Source organism: Canis lupus, chromosome 26, assembly GCF_003254725.2.
Source record: "Canis lupus dingo isolate Sandy chromosome 26, ASM325472v2, whole genome shotgun sequence".
NCBI lineage: Eukaryota > Metazoa > Chordata > Mammalia > Carnivora > Canidae > Canis > Canis lupus.
In genome coordinates, this window is record NC_064268.1 from 19,145,802 (window position 1) to 19,167,817 (window position 22,016).

General features: G+C 50.3%; 1 long non-coding RNA gene and 1 pseudogene across 1 annotated transcript; one reads left to right on the forward strand and one right to left on the reverse strand.

Annotated features, from left to right (window-relative positions):
* The first annotated feature begins 2,706 nt into the window (after positions 1–2,706).
* LOC118352360 (uncharacterized) lies at positions 2,707–9,977 on the forward strand. Its single transcript, XR_004809353.2, has 3 exons — positions 2,707–3,022; positions 4,643–4,711; positions 5,151–9,977. It is a non-coding gene; the product is annotated as an uncharacterized LOC118352360 (long non-coding RNA).
* An 8,651-nt stretch (positions 9,978–18,628) lies between these two features.
* Positions 18,629–19,679, reverse strand: LOC112676360 (U2 small nuclear ribonucleoprotein A'-like; annotated as a pseudogene).
* Between the last annotated feature and the right edge of the window lie 2,337 nt (positions 19,680–22,016).

The following is a 22,016-nucleotide window of genomic DNA, read 5'->3' on the forward strand; positions in this document are numbered from 1 at the left end:
CCCTAAGCACTGGGTCTCCTGCTCCGTGGGCTCAGAGACCTATCTTTCATGTTCTGCTCCATCTGCACTGTGTCCAGCTAAGGACCCTGCCTCCATTGTCCCCAAGTCCCCAGGACTCAGGATGCCAGGGCAGTAGAGGGCTCCATGCAGGGCAAGGCCAGGGTGTCTCCATGGCTCCAGGCCACTCATCAGCAGCTGGGCCTGTGTCCCTCTGAACCCAGGTCCTTGGGTTTCTGGCTCTGCAGGAACAGTCATCACACTGTCCCTTCCCACTTGCCCCATCCTCCTGCCTCCCCTGATGCCCCTGCCCACAGCCCTCCCCCCTCCACCTGCTGAAAGAATCCAGAGCAAACCAGCATTCTTCCCTGTTCTTGTCTGCCTGGGACGTTGGTAAGAAGGGACAGTGCCATCGGGTTGGTGGAATGAACATTTGGTAACAGAAGCAATGAGGGTCCGGTGATCCTCAGGGAGAGTCCAGGGGTGGGCTCCCAGGCTGTTGGTATGGAGCGGACCATCTAAGAGAAGATGGCAGTTGGTCTCCTGCCAGGGCAGGGTCTAGGATTGGATGAGGAGCTATAGAGACCAGATCTGGGGAGGAGGGAAGTAGCAGAGGAGGTGCCCACTCCGCGCCAGTGCAGCCCACTCCCGCTGTCAGCCAGACCTTAGTCCAGGCTGCTCGAATGGTTGCTCAGATTCATTGTCAGTGAGACCTTGAGTGTCCCAGACTTCACCCATTAAGCCACCAAAGCACCAGCCCTGGTGGCCACTTTCCTGGCTAATTCACAGTAACTGGTTGGCCAGGGTTGGTTAGTTGAAGGGAAGCTAACTCTTGGCAGAGCTGTCATGTGACAGTTGGTTTGGAATGCTCTGGGTTCTGAGTCAGCTTGGGAGCCAAGCAGACAGAGTGAAGATGCTGGGGGAGGATGCCACAGTGGGGCTTCCGCTGGCCCTCCAGTGAGGCTTTGTTTGGGGAAAACGGTGTCATATTTTGGGGCAAGGTCCAATAGGGAGAAAAGGCCCAGTTGTGATTCGGGCTTGGCTCAGACACTTCCTCCAAGGCATCAGTCCTCTCTTGCAGAAACCTTGGGGCAGGAGGCATTGAGAAAGGAAGGAAGGGAAGCCCTTGGTTCAGGAGTTTGAGGGCATGATCTGAAGGACTAGGGAGTTCAGGGACCTCTGTCCCCAGGAACCAGTTGCACTCCTGTCCCAGACCCCTCACACATCAGTGTTGTGAATCTCTGCATATCTCTAAATTCCAGTGCCGTGAACTCTACAGTGTGGGTTACACACCACAGGGCTGACGTGGAGGTCACAGGAGATGACAAATATTCCTCAGGAGCAGTAATGCATCCTCCCCATGTAAGGGATAAGGAGTAAACCTCCACCCTCCCGGCTCTGTGGCCGTGCAAGCCCCCTCTCTGGAGGCAGCCACTACTTGAACACTTACAGAGCACTTAAAAAGTGACAATTATTTTCTTAGAGATTTCCCTGAATTTAATCATTTTTAGCACCATACTGTAATACGACACGGGAGGTTCTATTGAAGTTTTCATGGGATTGTGCAGAGAACCGAGGCACAGAGGGGTGGCATGACCTTCCCAGGTTCACGTGGCTTCTAGTAGGATCTGAGCCCCGGACTTGGGGCACTAGCCCCATGATCTCAGTCAGGAGCTCTGCTGACTCTCTGTGTTGCCTTGTGTGAGGAAAGGTGTTTCCCACGCAGTCTGTCAGCTGGGTGTTTTAAGTGTGCACCAAACTGCAAGATCCTGAAGCCCAGCTTTGATTCAGAGGGTGGACCAGAGATCAAAAACTTGAACTGTGAATAAGTTATTACTAGTTTAGCTGTGCTCTTCTGCTGGCGAGGTGTCAACAGCTCTCTTACTGTGAGCGCATTTCCAGAGTCTTAGCTGATGGATATGAAAAGAAAATTTATTCCTCATTTAAGATGATACGCACCTCACCCCCAACAGTGGATCAGAACAATGGGCATCCTGCCGCACCTCAGGGTGCACCCCGCAAACGAGGCGATGGAAGGTACAGTGGAAATTAATTGTTAAGGAGACTCAAGAATCGTGACTGAAGTTGATTCAGTGTACCATATGTAGTGGAAAACGTTGAAAATGCTAAGCCATGTGCTTGTTTATTCCGTGTGTGAAAGTTCTAAGCCAGTGAGTAGTGCCTGTGACCATGGAAGTAAAGATGGGTTGACAAATCACTCAGCCTTATTTGCATTTAATAGGAAACAGTATCTCAAGCTAATGTTTGGATATTAACTGGTTGCTGAACATTAATGAAAATAGATCTGTCCCTGAAACAAGGCAGCCAGATTCTTTTTAAATTAATAAACCAGTTTTTAAAGTTAATCTTTTCATTAATAAAATTATATAAATAAAGAAATTTGAATAGATAACAGAGAAAGTTCTTGTGTGCCCTCTTCCCCTCCCCCTGCCCCGTTTCCCATATTATTTACCTTTTACCTTCCTGTGGTCTAGTTGTTACTATCAGTGAACCGATATCGATGAATACTTGACATTAACGATCACTCTTTGTGTTGTGCATTTCTATGGGTTTTTGAAAAAATACGTAATGTCTGGTGTCAACCACCCAGAAGAGTCTCACTGCTCTAGTATTCCCCTGGTTTCACCTCTAGACCCTCCCTCCTGAAGCCCCTGATCTTTTTTACTGTCACTCTAGATTTGCCTTTTCCCGACTGCGATATAGTTGTAATCATGAACATTTCATGGTGACTTGACAGTCGTTCCCAGGAAGCCAAAAGGCTCTGTTCCTCATTTCTCTTCTGCTTCTCCCCTTTGTCTTCCTTCCTTCGTCCACCCAGGAGGATGACTCAGCAGCAGCCTAGTTCACAGTTCTTAACTAACCAGCTCTGTGACTCTCCCTCCCTGCCCAAGTCGACCACACCTGCCTGAATAAGTCCCTATGTGTCCTCCTAGACCCCCCGGAGGGCCTGTCTGAGGAGCTTCCTCATGACACGGCAGAGGAAGAGGCCCCATCTAATCCTAAGGTAAGGTCACCCATCTTTATCTGAGATGGATATGTCGCTTTGTCGGTTTTTCTCATGTTTGACTCAAGTCCTCTATGGAAAATCTGACAATGTATATTGTAGAGAGGATATGCAATTCTGATTGCAGGAGGGGTCTCGATTGTCTGTCTTAGCAACTGATGTGTGATCCTAGAGGGCACTCGAGGCCTTCTAGAGTGGCAGCATCAATTACAAACTGGATAATAGTGAGCATCTCACCGTGCAGCAATTTCTTGTCCATGGAAAACAATTTTGCAATTGCCAATCAAAATGGACCCGAGACATTTATTCTCCAGGGAAAGGTGGTGCCTTTTGGCATAAGGACATTTGCTCCATTGTTACTTTGGGGTTCCCCGTCTGGTTTTCTAGACTCACCCAGCGAACAAAAGCCCCGTGCAAGCAGTGTACAGTATGACCTGACTCTCACAACGTTTTCTTTTCCGTAACTGCAGGTGACCTCAAGACCCAGTGAAAATGGTACATGTTTTAGAATCATTTACTTACTGAGGTCAACTCCATAAGAAAGGAAAGTGGGGCTTTCTTGTTGGTTTTGGTCTGAAAGGTCACCCTTCCAGCTTCCTGCTGTGAATGAGGAACAAGAACCAATTTTCCAAGTAAGGGACCATGGCTGGTGCCACAGTCTCTTTAGGTGGTGTGGTTCTGTGTGCCTGGGCTTTAGGGGTGTCTCTGTGCGCGTCTCTGTGGTGTGAATGTGAGGTGTGCCCAATGCCTGTGGGGAAGAGCACATATTCCCCCAGTGGATACGTCCCATTTACACATCACAACTTGGTGTCACCCCTGCATACTTTGCATAGATTGTCTTGGTCACCCCTCACCACAGTTGTGCTGGGCATTGGTTTTCACTCCCCAACCCTCAGAAGGGGAAACTGAGGTGCAGAGATAAATGACGCAAGCTAAGGAGCTCCCTGGGGAAGAGCCAGCCCATGATCCCAGGAGTGTGGCCAATGCTCTGAACTACTGACCTGTGCTCATTACTTGCATAGGGTCACTAGTCATTGAGTGAGGGGGTCCCAGCATCTGTGAACGAACGTGAGGTCCCAGAGTCTCCAGAGCTCCCAGGCACTGTCGCCGTTAGAAGGCGGCCTCTGTGGTCACGCAGCCCTGGGCAGCCACAAGTGCGTGTAGCCCACTTTGGCATGGTCAGTGGCGTGAGCACAGGTGAAAGCCCTGTGCCTCTGTCAGTGCACGGATCCGGAGAGGCGCGAGGCCCCCTCGGCCAGTGTGGGTCAGCATCTGTCTGCTGGGCTTCCTCCTTAGCCTCCCGTCCAAAGCAGGTAAGAATCAGGGAGACACTTGAGTGTGTTTAATAGTATTATCACCACAACCCCTGGAAGCATCGGGTTCTGTGAGCTTCATAGCCTGGGACAGTGACAAACAGGACCTCGCTACCCGGCTTCATCATCAGCCTGGACCTGCACCTCCCTCCCCTTCTGCCTCCCTCCTTCGCCTCCTCCCCCCACCGAGGCGGTGGCCTGTGGTCCAGAGCAGCTCAGTCCCCATTAACCCATCACTGCCATACACACCGGCCCTAGTCCATGTCAAGCAAACCACCAGTGACTGAGCTACCCTGTGTCCTCCTAGCTCCCCCGAGGGCCTAGCAGAGGAGCACCCAGGGGACGAGCTGAGTAAAAGACCCCATCGAATGCCAAGGTGAGCTCTCCTGCTTTTGTCTGAGATGCAAACCCTTTTTCTTGGTTTCTTTCTCTGTTTAAATTCAGTTGAATTCATGTGTGAAGATGTGGGCATGTGCATCACAGAGATATTTACAGAGGGTGGCAGTGGGGGATCAGGTCCCACCAGTGACACCTGTGTCCCACGGCCAACTGGGAATGGCAGCATGAGCTGGGGGGGGTATCCCTCAGCAGAAATCTCCCCTCATCGGAGGAAGAATTTCATGGCAACCGATGTGGATTGAGAGTATGTGATCCAGGAAAAGTTCACGCCCATTTCACCAGCATCCTCTCCGTGGGCCTGGGGAATCCGACCAGACGGGTCCTCGGCTGGTTTGCTAAAGTCGCCAACAGGACAGACGACTGTGCAGGCGATACACGGTGTGATCTGATCCGTGTGCTGTCTCCTGTCATTGCAGGTGGTCTTGGGAGTAAGTGACAACAGTACGTACTCTGGAGTCCCTCCCTTGTTGGGGAAAGATCTAGGTGCTAAGAGAAGCGAGTCTCCCCTGCTGGCTTTCCTCTGAAGTGCCACCGCCACCACCGATTCTGGGTTCCTGCTGGGAGCCCAGGCTGGGTAGGTGGGAAAGGAGGCTGACTCTCCAGGGAAAGAGCTGTGGCCATTTCTCCACAAGCACTTTTGTTCCCTTTGGGAGGTGAGGGTTTGCGTGCAGTGTGGCGGGCTGTTCTCTGGGGGAATCAGGTAGTGTGATTGTGTGAGTACGTGTGTGTATGTGTCTCCCTAGATCCAGGTCCCCTCCAACAACACAGTTGCCAGCATCAGCTTCTAAGTGACAATTCCCATCATCGTTGTTTCATGCAATTATCTGTGTTTCAAACTTGATTAAATTGTACACCAAGTACACCCCAATAAACTTGCGGGGAATCCCATCACCAGCTAGGAGAAGGTTCACAGGGTTCTAAGTGGACAAAACTGTGTTCCAGAATCACCGTTATGGGGTCAGGAACAACTTCAGATCTCACCTGTGAGCAGGTTGTTTCATTCCCTGCAGGGCAGGGGGATCAAGCATAACTAAGGAGCATAATGAGGAGCATTCCTCATTAGGAAAGGAGCCCTAATGTATCTAATAGGCTTCTGAGAAGAGAGAGGCTGGAGAGGGTGCTGAATTGCAGGGGGTTGCACAACCCGCGGATGGGGAGCTGACACTGAGACAAGGCCCTTCAGTCCCAGACCCCATGCACTGTCTCTCATGCCTCTCCCGCCCCGGAAAGACTTCTGAGCAGGGTTGAGGCTGGTCCACCGTCATGGCTGGTGTGGGCACTGTATGGACGTCTTCCTAAAAGCCTGGAGAGAGGGGCTTCCTTCCTGTTCCATCCTCTTCTCCATCTATCTGTATGACAAACCAGGCACTTTCCTTGGTGGAAATTGTAGAGAGGCAGAGAATGGAGTCAGGTCTCCTGCTCTCCCACCCAGAAGATGTCAGTGGGCTAGAGCCAGGGCCAGGCCAGACACAAGGAGAGTTCCAGCCTGATCCACTGGGGCCAGAAGGGACCAGTTTTTATTTTTCTTCTGCTTCTGGGAGTCACCTGACAACCAGCCCTTGCCTACATGCTGTTGGCCAAGGGTTGTCTGGATTGCAGACACATTTAGACTGAAGGGATCTCACGCCATGTGGCCAGGGCAGCTGTAGGACATTCTAGTTGCCCAGGAGGTAAGAGGGGTGCAGACTCCAGTGCTTGGTGGGCTCAGCAGAGTGATGGGGGATGATCTCAGAGTAAAGGTGCTCCTTGCTGTTCTTTTATGGCCAGAGGACATCAATTGGAGAGTATCTTTGAAATGGTCTTAGAATTCTCAGACCCAAACTCTCATCTGTGTCTTTCTATTCAAGAGCCCTGATCCCAGGTGGTCACTGCTCATCCTCCAGAGCTCAGCTCTGAGCAGCCCCTGTACTAAAATCCCTGAGCCGGAATCCGGTTCTAGGTTGGAAAGGTCCCTGCTCAGCTTGTATGGGGTGTGGGGCCCCACACTAAACCGGGTACCTGCCCGGACTCTAATCTGGATCAGGAAGGAAAGGGTGAGCTTCAAAGAGAGTGAAGTGTCCCCTCTCTGTCTACTGATCTGACTACAACCAGCACATGTGTGTGGGGTCATGGTCCTCTCCCCTGCTTACAAGGGGCCCCTGCTGGGATTCCTCTAGGACCTGGGTGTGGACCTTCCTGTGTGAGTGTCCCCAGGGCTTCATGTAGCGCTTGTCATGTGGGCAGAAGCCAGGGACAACCTACAAATGAATGGTCAGATCAGATCAGCAAACACCTCTGGGGAACCCCCAGGGCAGGAAGGTCACATCTTCCTCACCTTTGGATCCCAGAGCCTGGGCTATCCAGGGGGGGTAGCCACTCGCCAGACGTTTCTGCTTACGTTTAAGTTAGTTAAAGTCAATGAAGTTACACATTCCATCCCCCGTCATACCAGCCACATGTCAGGTGCCCAGTAGAGCATGTTTACAGCCCAGACCATTTCCGTGACCACAGACGGCTCTCCTGGGCAGCTGCTCGGAGCCTGCACAGGGGCTGCACCTGGACCCCACCTAACCCAGTGTGTGTCCATCAGAGCTGGGATCTCAGGTGGATCCGTGTGCAGGTGAGAGCTGTCATGATCCTGTGGAGATGGGGAAGTGCCAGGTGAAGGGGGAGCCTTTCTGTCACTGAAGGTTTGCAACTGTGGTCACTGTCCCTGTTGAAGGGCTCTAGTTCCCAGAGCCCAGGAAGGATGAGGACCCAGAGGAAGAGCGGGTGATGCTGGGTGAGCGAGCCTGGCCTCAGCTGGAGTAGCAGCAACAGGGGAGCCCCTCTCTCTAATAACCTGCTGCTCATGCTTGTCTCTAAAGATTGTCTTGTCGACAGAAAGTACGATTCGAGCAGCGAGGACAAAGACACCGCAGGTAGGGAACAGCTCTCAGGTGCGTCCCATGGGAGAGGGTCCCGGGAGCAGTCAGATTACACCTGCAGCTTGCAGACCCAGGAAGGGGCTATGAAATAAAGCAGAGAGAAAAAGGAAATGTGTGTTCTATTTATATTTTAATGATGTAAGAATAAGAGCTGTCATATCTATTGGCTTCAGGTGTACTGTTTGTAATCATCTTTTTCTTGCTTTGCTATTTAAGATTATCTTTCCCCGGACCCACTCTCTTCTGCTCTGCCTCTGCCAAGCAGCAAAACCTTGCTTATGTTTAGATCACGTGCCTTGGGAACTGAGCAGGGGAGTACTGGGTCGGGTTTGGGGTGACCCATGACAGCGGCGGTCTGGTGGGACGCACTGTGTCCCATACACCTGAACGGCAGACAGAGTGCTTCCGTGTGAGCCAGGGGCTGGGGATCTGGGACCCTCTCCCTCTGCAGCTTTGGGTCATGGAGCAGCACCAGCAGGGCCGCCCTCAGGTCTGCCTCTGGGTGATGGGTGCACCCGGGGCAGGCAGCACAGAGAATTTTCCCTCTCAGCCTCCTGCCCCTGCTCCTGGGTCCTGCTGCAGAAATGAGGTGGGAGACATGCCCTGGAGCACATTTCTCTCCTCCTCTCATCATCCACATCCCCAGTCCTGGGACCAGAATAAAACCTGCACTTGTCTCCATGTGAGAGAGGCCTGTGTGCAGCCACCCTGAGGCCCTCCCTGGCCGATGAGAATTCTAGAGGCCTCTGTGAAGGCTGCTGAGCTGGCCACACACACTCCCTCTCATGGTCCCACTGAGCTGGTCTCCTGGGACTGACCGAATCCAGGGGAGAGGCTCTGGCAGGGGGGCCAGGGTCTCTGCTCTAGTCTGATCCTGCTGCTCCAGCCACACAGTGATGGGCCTGCTCCCCACATCATGGTCATGGCCCCACCCTAGGACCCTCCCTCAGCCTCCCCAGGACCTCCCCCACCCAGTCCTCCCAGGTCTCAGGACAAAGGCTGCCAGGTACTGGTAGCTGTGGATTTCCCTCACTTCACCTATAGACTAAGGGATTTGGTCAAGTTCCATTACTTCTAATGTCATGTTCCCCTCTCTAAATGGCCAGAGGTGCCATGGGGATGATGGGGTTGGGTGAAGCTCAGTGTCTCCCGAGATCCTGAGGTCAGAGCAGGCACAGGCTGGTGACAGGGTGGGCAGAGCTGGTTTCCCTCTGCAAGGAGCCCAGCACAGCCATGAAGGTGCCCCTGGATTTGGCAGGTTTCGTTAATTGATTGACTGATTGATCAGGGAGGGTGGTAACATACCCACGACCACTCCTCTCTGCTCTTCTGATACTGGACAGAAACACCAAGGTGTAGGCCAAATCAGAGAAGAGAAATGGGCAGGAATGAGGAGACAGGAAAGTGTTGGGGGCGGGCGGTGAAGAGGGAGGCAGGCAATGTCTCCAACACAAAGTCACAGGGACTATGACCGCCTCTTAGTGGGACAGGATGGACCAGGGGCTGCTTCTGGCCTCAGTTATGAAATCTGAGGGCTGGGAAGGGCCCAGAGACACGGTTCCCCTCCTCATCCCATTGGATCTCAGTCCTGGGGGGGTACTGCAGTGCTGAGGACAGAATGTGGTCTGGGGTCAGGGCCGTAACCCCAGGAACAGTGACCCAAGTCCTCCCTAGCCTCTGACTCGATCCTCTCTTTCCCAAGACCACCTCATCACTGTCACTGCCCTGGTGCATGCTGAAGCCTGTCTTAAAGATCCTGAGGATTAGGACGCAGACCCCAGCCATCTGCATGTAATTTACTTCCTATTTCTGGCTTTTTTTCTTCTATTTGTTTCCTACCCATAAGCTCCCTCTGTGGCTCTTCCCTGTTCCCTCTGTGAATGATTGTCATCCTGAAGGACCCGATCCCATTCGGGCACAGGAGGTCCTTTCATCTCCGGTGTCTATAAAATCTCCCACCACTTGGCCTCATGGTTGCTGGGTTTGTTAGGGGGTAGGAGCTGGATTTTGACTCTTGGAATGTTAAAGCCCTCCCACATCCCTGGGCAGGGAAAAGAAGAAGAGAAACCAATGGAGGTGGTACTGGGGCCTTAGAGGGGCTGATAATAGTGAGAAAAACTCTTCTTCTTGAAGTAATTGCTCACGTATTCCTCCTCAGTTTTAGTAAAACTGAAACTGCGAGATTGCTCGAGGTCACCCATTACTATGGGTACCACAGAACCTGCAAGTATTCCTGGGACTGTGCTATTGGGTAGAATGCTATTTTGCCATCTGTGGAAGTATTTGCTTGAATATCCGACAAACTGGTAGGGTTAAGAATCACTTCCTCTTAACTAACTAGGGGTGGTGGAAGGGGAGGAGGGCGGGGGGGTGGGGATGACTGGGTGGCGGGCACTGAGGGGGGCACTTGACGGGATGAGCACTGGGTGTTATTCTGTATGTTGGCAAATTGAACACCAATAAAAAATAAATTTATTATTAAAAATCTCCCACCACTGCCCCCCTCACCTGCTCTCCTGGCATCTCCTTGGCTCCTGACCTGGGTCTGCACCGCTGAATGATACTGAGCAGCCCTGGGTGGTGGGTGGGGAGCAGGGCAGAAATTCAGAAGGGCTCTCCACCCTGCTGGAGGGGCCCCGGAAGCCTGGATCTGTCCTGGACACCCCCCAGTCTGTGCTCTCCTGCCCCAGGGGAGCTCTGGACTCAGATGATTGTTTTCTACTTTACAGCTACCCAAATCACACAATTTTAAAATAGTATTATTCCATCAGGAATCTGACTCCAAAAATCCTCTTGTCCTGGATTTAAGAGATTGAATCAAGAAAGAAAGATGAGAGAGAACAGGGAGAGGAAGCTGAGTGTAGAGAGGCAGGAGGAAGAGCAGAAGGCGAACAAGTGCTCTTCAGGGCACCAGAGACCCAGGTGTGCCCTGACCTTGCAGCGGGACATGAAGGTTAAGGCCAGTGCCGCAGGGAAGGAGACGCCCCAGCCTTCTCCAGCGCTGGGTGTGCGAGGCTGAGTCCTCCACTGGCTCCTGAACGGGGGAGACAGGTCTGTAGGTGCCTGCAGGGCCCCCATGTGCGGGACTCCGGGGGTAGCAGATCGCTCTGTTCTTTGTGAAAGTGTCCCTGGAGGGTTGACGTCCTCAGGATCCCTGCAGGACCCAACCCGCCCAACTCTCAAGGTGAACAGGGAACACCTCCACCAAGCCAGGTGCTGAGGTAGCACGGGGCGGGCTTGATGTCCCAGTTCAGGCTCCCGGGAAAAGTGAGGACAGAGGCCCGCGGGCTCCCTCTCACCCCAGCAGGGCCCCTCACCCGGCCCAGCTCCCCATCCCCACGGGCCCAGGGCAGCCAGCCCAGTAGGCGACATCGCAGCGGCCGAGCCCAGCTGGGAGTCGCCCAAGCCCCGGGGCCCCCCAGCCTCTGCGCACAGGGCCTGGGGCACCTCAAGCCAAGGTTCTGTAGACTTTTAAAATATATATGTATAAAAATCAAATGAAATACACACAAATGGAAAGAAACTCGGTACCATACTCATTTGGGATATGGTAAGGAGGTAGAATGACAAATTGCTTATGTTTCTTTTATTTTCTACTTTTTAAAATTAATAAAATATAACTGCTTTCACTACGTTTTGGTTTTTCATTTTTAGTTTTTTTTTTAGGTTTCATCACATTTCAAATAACAGTGCCTTCTGTAGTCTTCATGCTGAAATACATTGAACCGTAAGACTAATTTGTTTTTATTACTTCAGCATAACCTTCTTTAAGTTGAAAGGCACAGGCAAGGCATTGGTGGAGAAGATTCTTAGGGGAGAAAGGGAAGCCCTCCAGGGAACTGTCCCCCTGGTGGTGTAGGTGTCACACGGGCCCCCTCATGTATGGGCTGAGGGCACGTCACCTCTCCTGCCCCATGTCCTCAGACCTCCTGCTCCTCACAGGCCCAGGGGTGGGACTCAGGCTTTTCATCCCAGAGTCTGGAGCCTCCCCTTCGGCCGCTCCAGTTCACTGTCCAGGGCACCCGGGGCTTGAGGGCTCCTGGCCCCAGGCCCAGGCTGTCTCTCTCCTGGAGGACACTTACAGACACACTCCTCAGATGGGTGACACCCTCAGCCTCAGAGCCACAAACAGACCCAGTGCCCCGCGGATCTGACTGCTGGGGACCTGCAGGCCCGAGGTCACCTTCCAGGACCTGAGGAGCCTTCTGGGTCCCGCACACACCCCCCCAAGCAGTCCCCCTTCCTCTGTGCCTCTGCAGGGGTCGGGGGGGCAGAAAGCCTTGCACCCATTTGCACAGCAGATGCTGCTTAGAGACCCAGGAAGGAAGTGCCCTACAGGTGTCGGCTGGGATCTCAGAGCTCCTGGACTTGCAGAGTGTCTGGAAGCTTAAAGGGGACAGGAGGCCAAGGACCAAGGGCTCCCCACTGCTCCTCGGGCCCCAGCCAACTAAGTCAGTGCCAGCCTCCGAGTGTGTGAATCGTACAAATGCCACCTGAGTTGCAGAGAAACGTTTTATAGTTAATGCTGGAGGCTTTTACAGGAAGCAGAATTTATCTTCTGCTAGTTTGATCTTTAAAATATCTTTATGTAAAATGAAACACAAAAACAGAACAGCACTTGAAGCAAAGGAAGCAGTCGCTGAATTAATGTAGGTACTGCACTCTGGAGCAGTGGCTGTTCACTCTGCGAAAGCCAAATGCTTCCGAGAAGCTTCTCTCAGCCTCCGTGCCCTGCCCCAGGCCCCCACAGTGGAAACTCTCCCGCTTGCTCCACTACCTTCCCAGGGTGCTGCCACACTATTTTTGCACCAACTATGTGTAATCATTGTGCTTGGAATATTCATGGAGTAACTGATTTCATCCTTGTAACCTAATAAATTAGCAATGACTTTGACGTCCTTCTACAGGAGGCTGCCAGGGTGCTGGAGCCGCTCAGCATGTGGAAACTGGGTGTTGGCGGCAAGTGTGTTTATAAGAAACCATAAAACTGTACACTTAAGATGTGTGCACTGCATAATATGTAGCATAAGTAACAATTAAAAACAAGAGATATAAAAAAATACATTTTCACACAAAGCAAACTTCAAGCCTAGATGGCTTCCTCTGAATTCAACTGAATATTGAAGATGGAAATGCCAGTCTCCTACACACTCTTCCAGGGAACAGACACAGAGGAACATCCCACACTGCTTTCATGGGATTAGGAGCATTTTGATGCTACCCCAGCATGGACACTGACAGGAATGGGGGGGTCACAGGTCAACTCCTCTGGATCTAGATGTCAAAATCCAAAACCAAATATTAGCAGTGTAAATCTGGAGATTTAGAAAGGAAACTGGGATCTCACGGTGGGATTTCCATGGATGGATGTGGACAAGGTCCCTGGCCATTTGGGTGTTGCCTAGGGGAGTGGTGAGAAGGGATAGTGCCATCGGGTTGATGGAATGAACATTTGGTGACAGAGGGAAGGAGGGCCTGGGTGACTCTCAGAGTCCTGGGGGGTGGGTGTCATAGGCTATGGCTATGGAGGTGACCCTCTAGGAGAACATGAGACTCTCTCCGCTACCACTGTGGAGACTAAGAAGGATGAGGAGTCTGTAGAGACTCTGTCATATTGAGGAGGAGGAAAGATACCCACTCAGAGCCAGTGCAGTCCCTGCCTGCCCTCAGCCAGACCTTAGGCCAGGCTGCTCAGACAGGTGCTTAGATCAGTAAGTAAACAGCGGGGGACATGCCAGCTTCCTCCATTAAACCACCAAATACTAGCCCAGTTGATCACTGTCCTCATTAATCAGCACCAACTGTTCATCTAGAGTTGGTCGGTGAAGGCCAAGGTAACTCACTAGAGAGCTGTCATGTGGACAGTTGGCTTGGAAATGCCTGGACTCTGAGCCACGTGGGAGCCACAGCAGACCACTGGTCAGACCCCCAGGAGTTCATCTTGGGCAGCTATTGTGTGAAGATGCTGAGGGAGAAGGGACACAGATTGGAGCCCCTGACCTTTCAAGGAACTTCCTTTCAGAAAACCTCTGGGTGGAGGCTGAGTCAAGCATATGCCTTCTTTGGCACAAGCACCTCCCGTGTCTCTGCAGCAAGAGAGTTTGGCGAAAGGAAGCGCTTGGTCTGGAGTCCAGGACATGATCCACAGGACTCAGTTGGGGGCCGGGTTCGGGGATCTCCGTCCCCAGGGAACCAACTCCTTTCTTGTCCCAGATGCGTCTGTCATCAACATCATGACTCTGGGCAAGTTACTAAAAATCTCTGAATTTCAGTGCCATGAACTACGAAATAGAGGGTGACTGCACCTGCCCCGTGTATGCCATGGGGGGCTGCTGGGGGATCACAGGAGACGATGGCAGACATTCTCCCTGAGGTAAAGCATCGTGCCCATGTGAAAGGTCACCTTCCACCCTCTCCTGCCCTGTAGCCATCCACGCTCCCCCTCTGCAGGCAGCCACTTCTGCATTTCTTGCTTATTCCTCCAGATGTGGCATATGGGATCACTTATGCCACTACGAGGTACCAGTCATTTCCTTCGGCGTTACCTGGAGTTTAGTAAGCTTTATAGCATAATACTAGTAAGTAGGCCCCATGTCACAGGACAGGGACCGAGGACAGGGGGTTTAGGTAACTTTCCCAGGTGGCTTCTAGTATGATCGGTCACCAGTCATCAGACACGAGCTCCCATGCTCCTGGTCACTGTCCTATTATCTTTTCTGTACTGTCTCATCCAAATAAAATCGCGTCCCCATACATCACTCTGCTGGGGGTGGTAAGCACACACCACATCGCAATGCCCCTCTTGGGCCCAGCCTGGACTCAGTTGGCTCCCCAGGCACAGGTGAACAAGGAGAACGGGAGTGTGACCCAGCAATGAACGATCGCACTCCCAGGGTCCTCTCCCAGCTGCATAGCGACCGTTCTGTGGTTAGTGTACTTCCAGGATCATGGCTTAGGTTACAAAAAGAGAAGATCATAGGGAATTCAAACACAGGATTCACAAGAAAATCATCTGTAGTCAAGAAAATCTACTGGCTGTCCCCAGCAGTGTCTCGGCAGCATCCAAATGGACTTCTGGCCAAACAACAGGGCAGAGCCACAAATATCACCTCCAGGGACTACTCCATTGAAGGTCCTGTGGGTACAAAATCCGTGAGTAGATGCAAGTCGACTGACTGTAGTTTGTGCAGCAGAGACTGGATGCTGGGGAGGAAAGGAAGGAGGAAGGAAGGTGCCCGCTCAGAGCCAGGGAGCCCCTGCCGATTCTGGGCTGTGCCTTAGTTCTGGCTGCTCGGAGGGCGGGTCAGACCCTTGGTCATCAAGACACTGGGGCTTTGTAGACTCCATCCATTAAGCCACCAGAGCACCAGCCTGGCAGGCCCCTTTCCTAGCTAATATTAGCTGCTCATCGCCCAGGTTTGGTCAGTTGAAGCTCATTCTTTGGGCAACTGTCATGTGAACAGTTGATTTAGAATGTCACGGGTTCTGCAACAGTTAGGAGTCAAGCAGACCAGTGGTCATTCAGGGAGACATCCTCTCTCCCACTGCCCACCCAGCCATAACTCAGGCTGCACCCCAGTTACCCCGAATGCTTTCTTCAGATGGACACTCAGCCCCCTCCCAGAGAGCCTCCCAAGATCTCCCTGACTAGAGCTGTGCCCAGCTGATCTGTTTCAGGGGTCTCCTATTAGGAGACAATTCATTGTGAGGTTATTTTATGTGTATCTTCCTCAGAATAATTAGGATCCATGGAGGCAGAGGATGTGACGTTCTTACTCTCCAGAGCATGCTGCACACTCCCTGTTGCACCTCATGAACAGGACAGAGATTCTCTGGAGACAGGACAATGAGGACAACACTCCATGCTGGGGACAGCGTGAGATCTGAATCTGCACAGTCTGCTCTGTGCCCAGCTCTGCCCTTCGCGCCACGTGACCCAGGGCCGGATCAACAAACTTCTCTAGGAGCGCCCATGCCTCGTGTCTAAAATATGAGTGACATATTGAAAGCTACATTTGAAACTAAGGATATGCTATAAGTTGGCTAACTGAATTTAAATAAAAAATAAAATGAAAAAAATTAATAAATAAAATAGGAGTGACAGTAATTGGAATTACTCGTGAGGACAGAGAGAAGTATTATTCATGTAAGGTCCGTGGAGTGTGTCGCGTTACTGTCCACCAAATTTGCGTGGCGGCCTGCTGGTGGCCTGCCCCACGTAACTGGGTCCTCTGTGCAAACCCTGCTTGCTCAGCAGGCCTGAGCCTCTGAACAGCTCAGAGGTGCCACGCGCATCAGAGCTGCTGCCCCCATGGTCCCAGCCAGCCCCAGCCAACCTCTGCCATGGGCATTCTTTTCTCAGTTCTATGTTGTGTGCCTGCCATTTTTTCTTAAAACATAGATGTCTAGGGGCTGGCTGTCTCTACCAGAATCTAGGGCATGTGGGATATACAGCAGTGTTGCCGTGTCACTGCCCTCCTGGCACACTCATTGTACAGCCTCACAGGTCCTTCCAAAGAACCCCCCACCCTCCCCCACGTATCCCAAGCACTTAACCAGGCTTTGTCCATTTGGCCCAAACATATAAAGTGAGTTTAGTCACCTCTGCATGCAGCTGCCTTCAGAGGGGTTAGGTTACTTGTCCGAAGCCAGGCAGAAAATCATGGCTAGTCCTACAGTCACTGAAGACATGGGATGAGTCATCAAGACAACTTCCCAAGGAATAGAAATCACACGGAACCCTTAGAGGTCACTTCCTGCATCTGTTCAGTGAACAGATCATTCTAAATAGACTCAAAGTTTTCCATTGAATAGAAGACGGTTGGTTCATTCCACAACTAATTAAAGAGGCAAATATAACCATAATAGTGGAATGAGGTGGGCGCCAAGAACTTCTGGGCATCACAGTTCTGGGGGCAGCTCCAGGGAGCTGTTGATACCAGCCTGGACCTCCTGATCCAAAAGTGCTGACCTGCCCAGTGCAAGGCAGGTACCTCTCTGTCCAGGATACCCCAACCCTGAGATTCCCGAGACAGTACACACTGTGCCGGGCGTCTTGAAATAAAGGGAGAGACACACAAAAGTGGGGAGTCTGAGTCACTGTCATGTGATCCCCCTCCTATAAGAAGGAAATGGCAAGGCCTCCCCTGATGCCTGACAGCAGATTACCCGAGCAGAGAGGGAGGAGGTGCGGGAGGGATAGAGGCTGTGATGGACAAACCCCTGGAGCTCTGCTTCCCACTTGCTCCACTCAATGGGAGGGTGGGGGAGTCAGCACATCTCTCTTGTCCTGCACTTGAGCTCCAAGGTGGGGGGAGGGGGCCGAGAACCAGTAGAAGCTGTGCCCCAGGAGGGTGCTCCCCCTGCTTCCTGAGGGCCAGAGGCTCTTACAGAAAGGGGACCCTGGAGAGAGAGAACTGCACCCCATGCTCCCTTCCGCTGCTCCCTCCTCCCAGATGGGGGTCTCCTTTCTGCCCAGGAGCCTCCCTATCAGGATGCAACCTCTTTTCCACAGTGAAGCCCTGAGCTCAATGAAGTGAGCTTCCATAGCCCAGCTTCTTCCTCCACATTGATCCCCATAGAGGTCCCCAGAGGGATCCCAAGCTCAGAGAATATTCCGATGCATATTCAGATTCACAATGTCCCAAGGACAAAGGGCAGGGACAGGTGACAGACCAGCCAAACCTACCAGCTTCCCATTGTGGTGTGGGGCGGGTCTTCACCTCACCCCGTGGTTCCTTCCTCTCTGGGGGGCAGAGAGAAAATGCAGAGAGGTCCTCACCAGGGAGAGAAAGCCGGGGGCGGGGGGTGGGGGGTGGGGACAAGCCTTGGAACAAGCCCATTACTCTCAGCCTAAGATTGGACCCAGGGAACCAGGGATTGATGAGTCTATAGTTTGGGGAGGGGTGCAAGTATAGAATCCAGAGCCTGGGGATGAGGTAACAACCAACCTCATCACCAGACTAGAACCCAAAGAGCCCAGGCTGTATGACCTGGAACCCAAGAATCATTCTGAGATCCCTAGGAGTCCTGTTGCACTTCTGTGGATCAGCAATTTGGGAACACTGCCCCAGGGGGGTGGCTGCAGCCAAGGTGCTCCCTGATTACCCATGCGGTGGCTGTTTCCAGTGCCAGTGATGGTGGCCTTTGTCCTGGGCTCTTGGACACCAGGGGGTGGCTGAGTCAGCCCTTGCCTGGGCCACAGACCCCAGCAGGGGAAGGAACGGCTGGAACAGACACCTGAGTGAGGGAGGGAGTGGAGCAGAGCTGAGGGGTCTCCCACAAATCTTCCACCTGGGGCAGCTCAGCTGTCACCAGTGCAGAGTGAGGGGGACAAGGGAGAAAGGAGCTCTGGACCCAGTGCAGGCACTTAAGGGTTCTGTCCTCTGAGCCTCCAGCAGGGGGCTCCCCCAAGTCGCTCTTCTCTCCCTAGATCCCTATGGAGGGAAGGGTTCCTACATTCAAATATGTCCTTGCACCCTGACACTCCTGGGCAAGGTCTCAGAGGCAGAATAATGCCTCTGCCCCTCCCCACCTTCCCAAAAAGATGCTCCTGTTCTAATCCTTAGAATCTGCCCAGATGTTGCCTTACATGAGGAAGGATAATTAAAGTTGCAGATTTGGGGGTGGGGGGCACTGGGGTGGCCAACCAGGTGGCTAACCAACTGGTTAGACTGACTTCGGCTCAGGTCATGATCCCAGGGTCCTGGGACTGAGCCCCACATTGGGCTCCCTGCTTAGCGGGAAGCCTGATTCTTCCTCTGCCTACTTGTGCTCTCTTTGTGTCAAAATCTTTTTTTTTTTTTTTTTTTTTTGCAGATTATCTTGAGTTTTATTAAGAACTTAAAAATCTAAACATTTTAGAGAGGCCTGGGAAGCCTACCTAGAAACATTGACTTCTGTCATTTCCAACCTCCACATGTCCATATACCTCACAGTACTGCACACCCACCCACCCCCGCCCGATGACAGACAGCTTGGCAGCACAGTGAATGTCACATTTTTACTATTTGTAGAAAACTGGCATTTAGATTTCAAAATTTATAGTATTACAAAATTACGGGCAGCAGTCTTAAGCATTTCAACAATGTTTATAAGCTCCACTTTGCTGATTCAAACAAGGTTATTATTCCAAGTTCAAAAAAACAGGACTTGTCTCAAGTAGGCATATTATACATCCTGCAGATACTTGGGCCACACTGCTCAGGACCCATTTGTGACCGTGTCTTCTTCCATCTCCTCTTCAAGATCAGTGGGACCTGACCTGCGTTCTCTGCCAGTTATCTGACCAGACTGTAGCAAGAGCTTCAGCCGCTCCACCTCAGCCAGGGTTGACGCATCTGCTATAGCATTCTTGATTGCTTCTACATCCCCTGGAGATGGCCCACACCTTTCTTTTTGTCAGTTGGCAAACCAGCACCTGGATTGAAAGTTTTGCTTCTCCTGGCAATATCCTTTGCAAGTTGTGCACCCCGTTTGCCCTTGAACATTTTCTCTGCTTCCTGATGCTCTCTTAGTTTCACTTTCTGGAAATCCAGTACTCTGACTTGCGGAACTTTGTAAATTACATAGTCTATAATGCTTCTTGTTTGTTACAGGATTTCTCAGAATACTTAGGTAAGTCAGTGATTTGAGAGATGTCAAAGGGTCCAGGTCACCCTGTTCCACAAGACTGTTGTTGGTGAGAATGAGTTCTCTCAGACGGGGTAGAGCCTGATCAAGTCCCTCACCTATACGGCATATTCTATTGTTGTTCACTAATAATGTTTTCAGCCTTCTCAACAAAGAAAAACCATCCAGTTTCCTGATTTCATTGTCAGAGAAATCAATAGCATCAAACTGGTCTAAGGTAGCACCCAGATTTTCAATGACAGGAATTTTATACCCCCAGAGATCCAGCTCGCGGTCCCGCACGGTGTTGGTGTACTGAGCCCCTTTCTGCTGGGAAGGTTGGTAAAGCTCCTGTTTCTCCTGGTCGGTGCTTTCCTGTCCTGGGGGCACTCGCTGCCCGGCCTTAGCCCAGCTCCTCGCATGGTTCCCTCCTCCTTGGATGCTTTTTTATTTCTTTATTATTTTTTTCTCTGTCTTCCTACATTGATAGAAGTGCAAACTCTTCTCACTGTAGCATTAGGTCCTCTTGTTGGATAGATCCTTTAAGTATAATATAGTGTCCATCTTCATCTCTTACTACAGTCTTTGGGATAAAGTTTAATTTATTTCATATAAGGATGGCTACCCCTGCTTTCTTTTGAGGACCGTTTCAATGGTAGACGGTATGATATTAAAAATTGAAAATTTTAAAGCAGTACATTTTTAGTAAAGTACAATTTAAAATTGACAAGAGAAAGAACATGGCAATCTAAATAATCTTATACTTATTAATGTAATGAATCATCAAAAGCCTGTATACCTAAAACTCTTTGTAGACAGATATAGAAGGAATCTTTCTCAATATGATAAAGTATATCTATCTAACACCTATGGCAAATACTGGGTTTAAGGGTAAAAAAGTTTCTCCTTAAAATCAAAAGACAGTGCCCAGTATCACCACTTTTTTTTTTTTTTTAGGATTTAATTTATTTATTCATGAGAGGCACACACAGAGAGAAGAGGTATAGGCAGAGGGAGAAGCAGGATCCCAGTGAGGAGTCTGATGTGGGACTTGATCCCTCACCAGGGATCACGCCCTTACTGGGAATCACGCCCTGAGCCAAAGGTAGATGCTCAACCACTGAGTCATTCAGGCGTCTCCCAGTATCACCACTTCTATTCACTATTGTCCTGGTAGTCCTAGTAAGTACAAAAATAAAAATATATACAGACATGCATGTACACATGCCTGTGTGCATACATGCAAACATGCATACCTACATATAAACACATCTTTTAGAGTTCAAGGATTTAAATGGAACATACAAAACTCACATTATTTGTATATGATGTAAGAATGGAGCTAGTAAGTTGAAAATAATATACAGCTAAATTGTCAGTTTTAATGTATGATTCTACCAAGGTTACTCAACATAAGGCCAATTAACAATCAATTGCATTTCTATATACAAATGATAAATAGCAAATAAAAGTACTACATCTAATAAAATAAAAATATCAAATAGGTAAAACCAGCAAAGTGAATTTGTAATAAATTCTAATGTTGACATACTTAAAGTATTAAAACCTTTTTAAAAAGATTTTTAAATTTATTTATTCATAAAAGGCACACAGAGAGAGTCAGAGACATAGGCAGAGGGAGAAGCAGGCTCCTCGCAGGGAGCCTGATGTGGAACTCGATCCTGGAACACTCATGCCCTGACCCAAAGGCAGATGCTCAACCGCTGAGCTATGCAGACATCCGAAAATATTAAAACTTAAAGTGTTTTACTCTTTAATTTAAATATTTTTCAATTACTTTCATATTAATAAATATTAACCGGGGGAATCCCTGGGTGCCTTAGCAGTTTAGTGCCTGCCTTTGATCCAGGGCGCGATCCTGGAGTCCCGGGATCAAGTCCCGTGTCCGGCTCCCGGCATGGAGCCTGCTTCTCCCTCTGCCTGTGTCTCTGCCCCCCCCCCCCGTCTATCATGAATAAATAAATAAAATCTTTAAAAAATACATAAATATTAAACCCCCCCAAAATTAGTAAAAGTAAAAAAAGAAAAAAGATGCTTGGTTGGTGAGATTGCAAAGTCGTGGATTCACTCCTGAAAACAGTATGGAGGTTCCTTTAAAAGTTAAAAATAGAACTACCCTATGATCCAGCAATTGCACTGCTAGGTATTTACCCAAAGAATACAAAAAGACTAAATTAAAGGGACACATGCACCCTGATGGTTATATAGCAGCGTTTTCTACAATAGCCAAACTATGGAAACAGCCCAAGTGTCTAGCGATTAATGTATGAGTGAAGAAGATCCACACGTCGATTGATGTATGAATAAAGCCATAAAAAGAATGAAATCTTGCCATTAGCAATAATGTGGGTGGAGCTAGAGAGTATGTTAAGCAAAATAAATCAGAGAAAGACAAATACTATATGATTTCACTCATGTGGAATTAAAAAAAAAAAAAACGAGGAGAGGGGAGAGAGGCAAATCAAGAAACAGACTCTTAGTTATAGAGAAGAAACTGATGGTTACCATACGGGAGGAGTGGGATAACGGGGAAAACTGGAGATGGGGATTAAGGAGTGCACATGTTTGTGAGGAGCACCGGGTGATGGATGGAAGTGTTGAATCACCGTATTTGTACACGTGAAACTACTATTGCACTGTATGTTAACTAACTGGAATTTAAATAAAAACTTAAAAAAATCAATCTATTGAAAAGTATAAAACCTCTACATAGAACGGGCTACATTATTGAGATAAATTAACAAC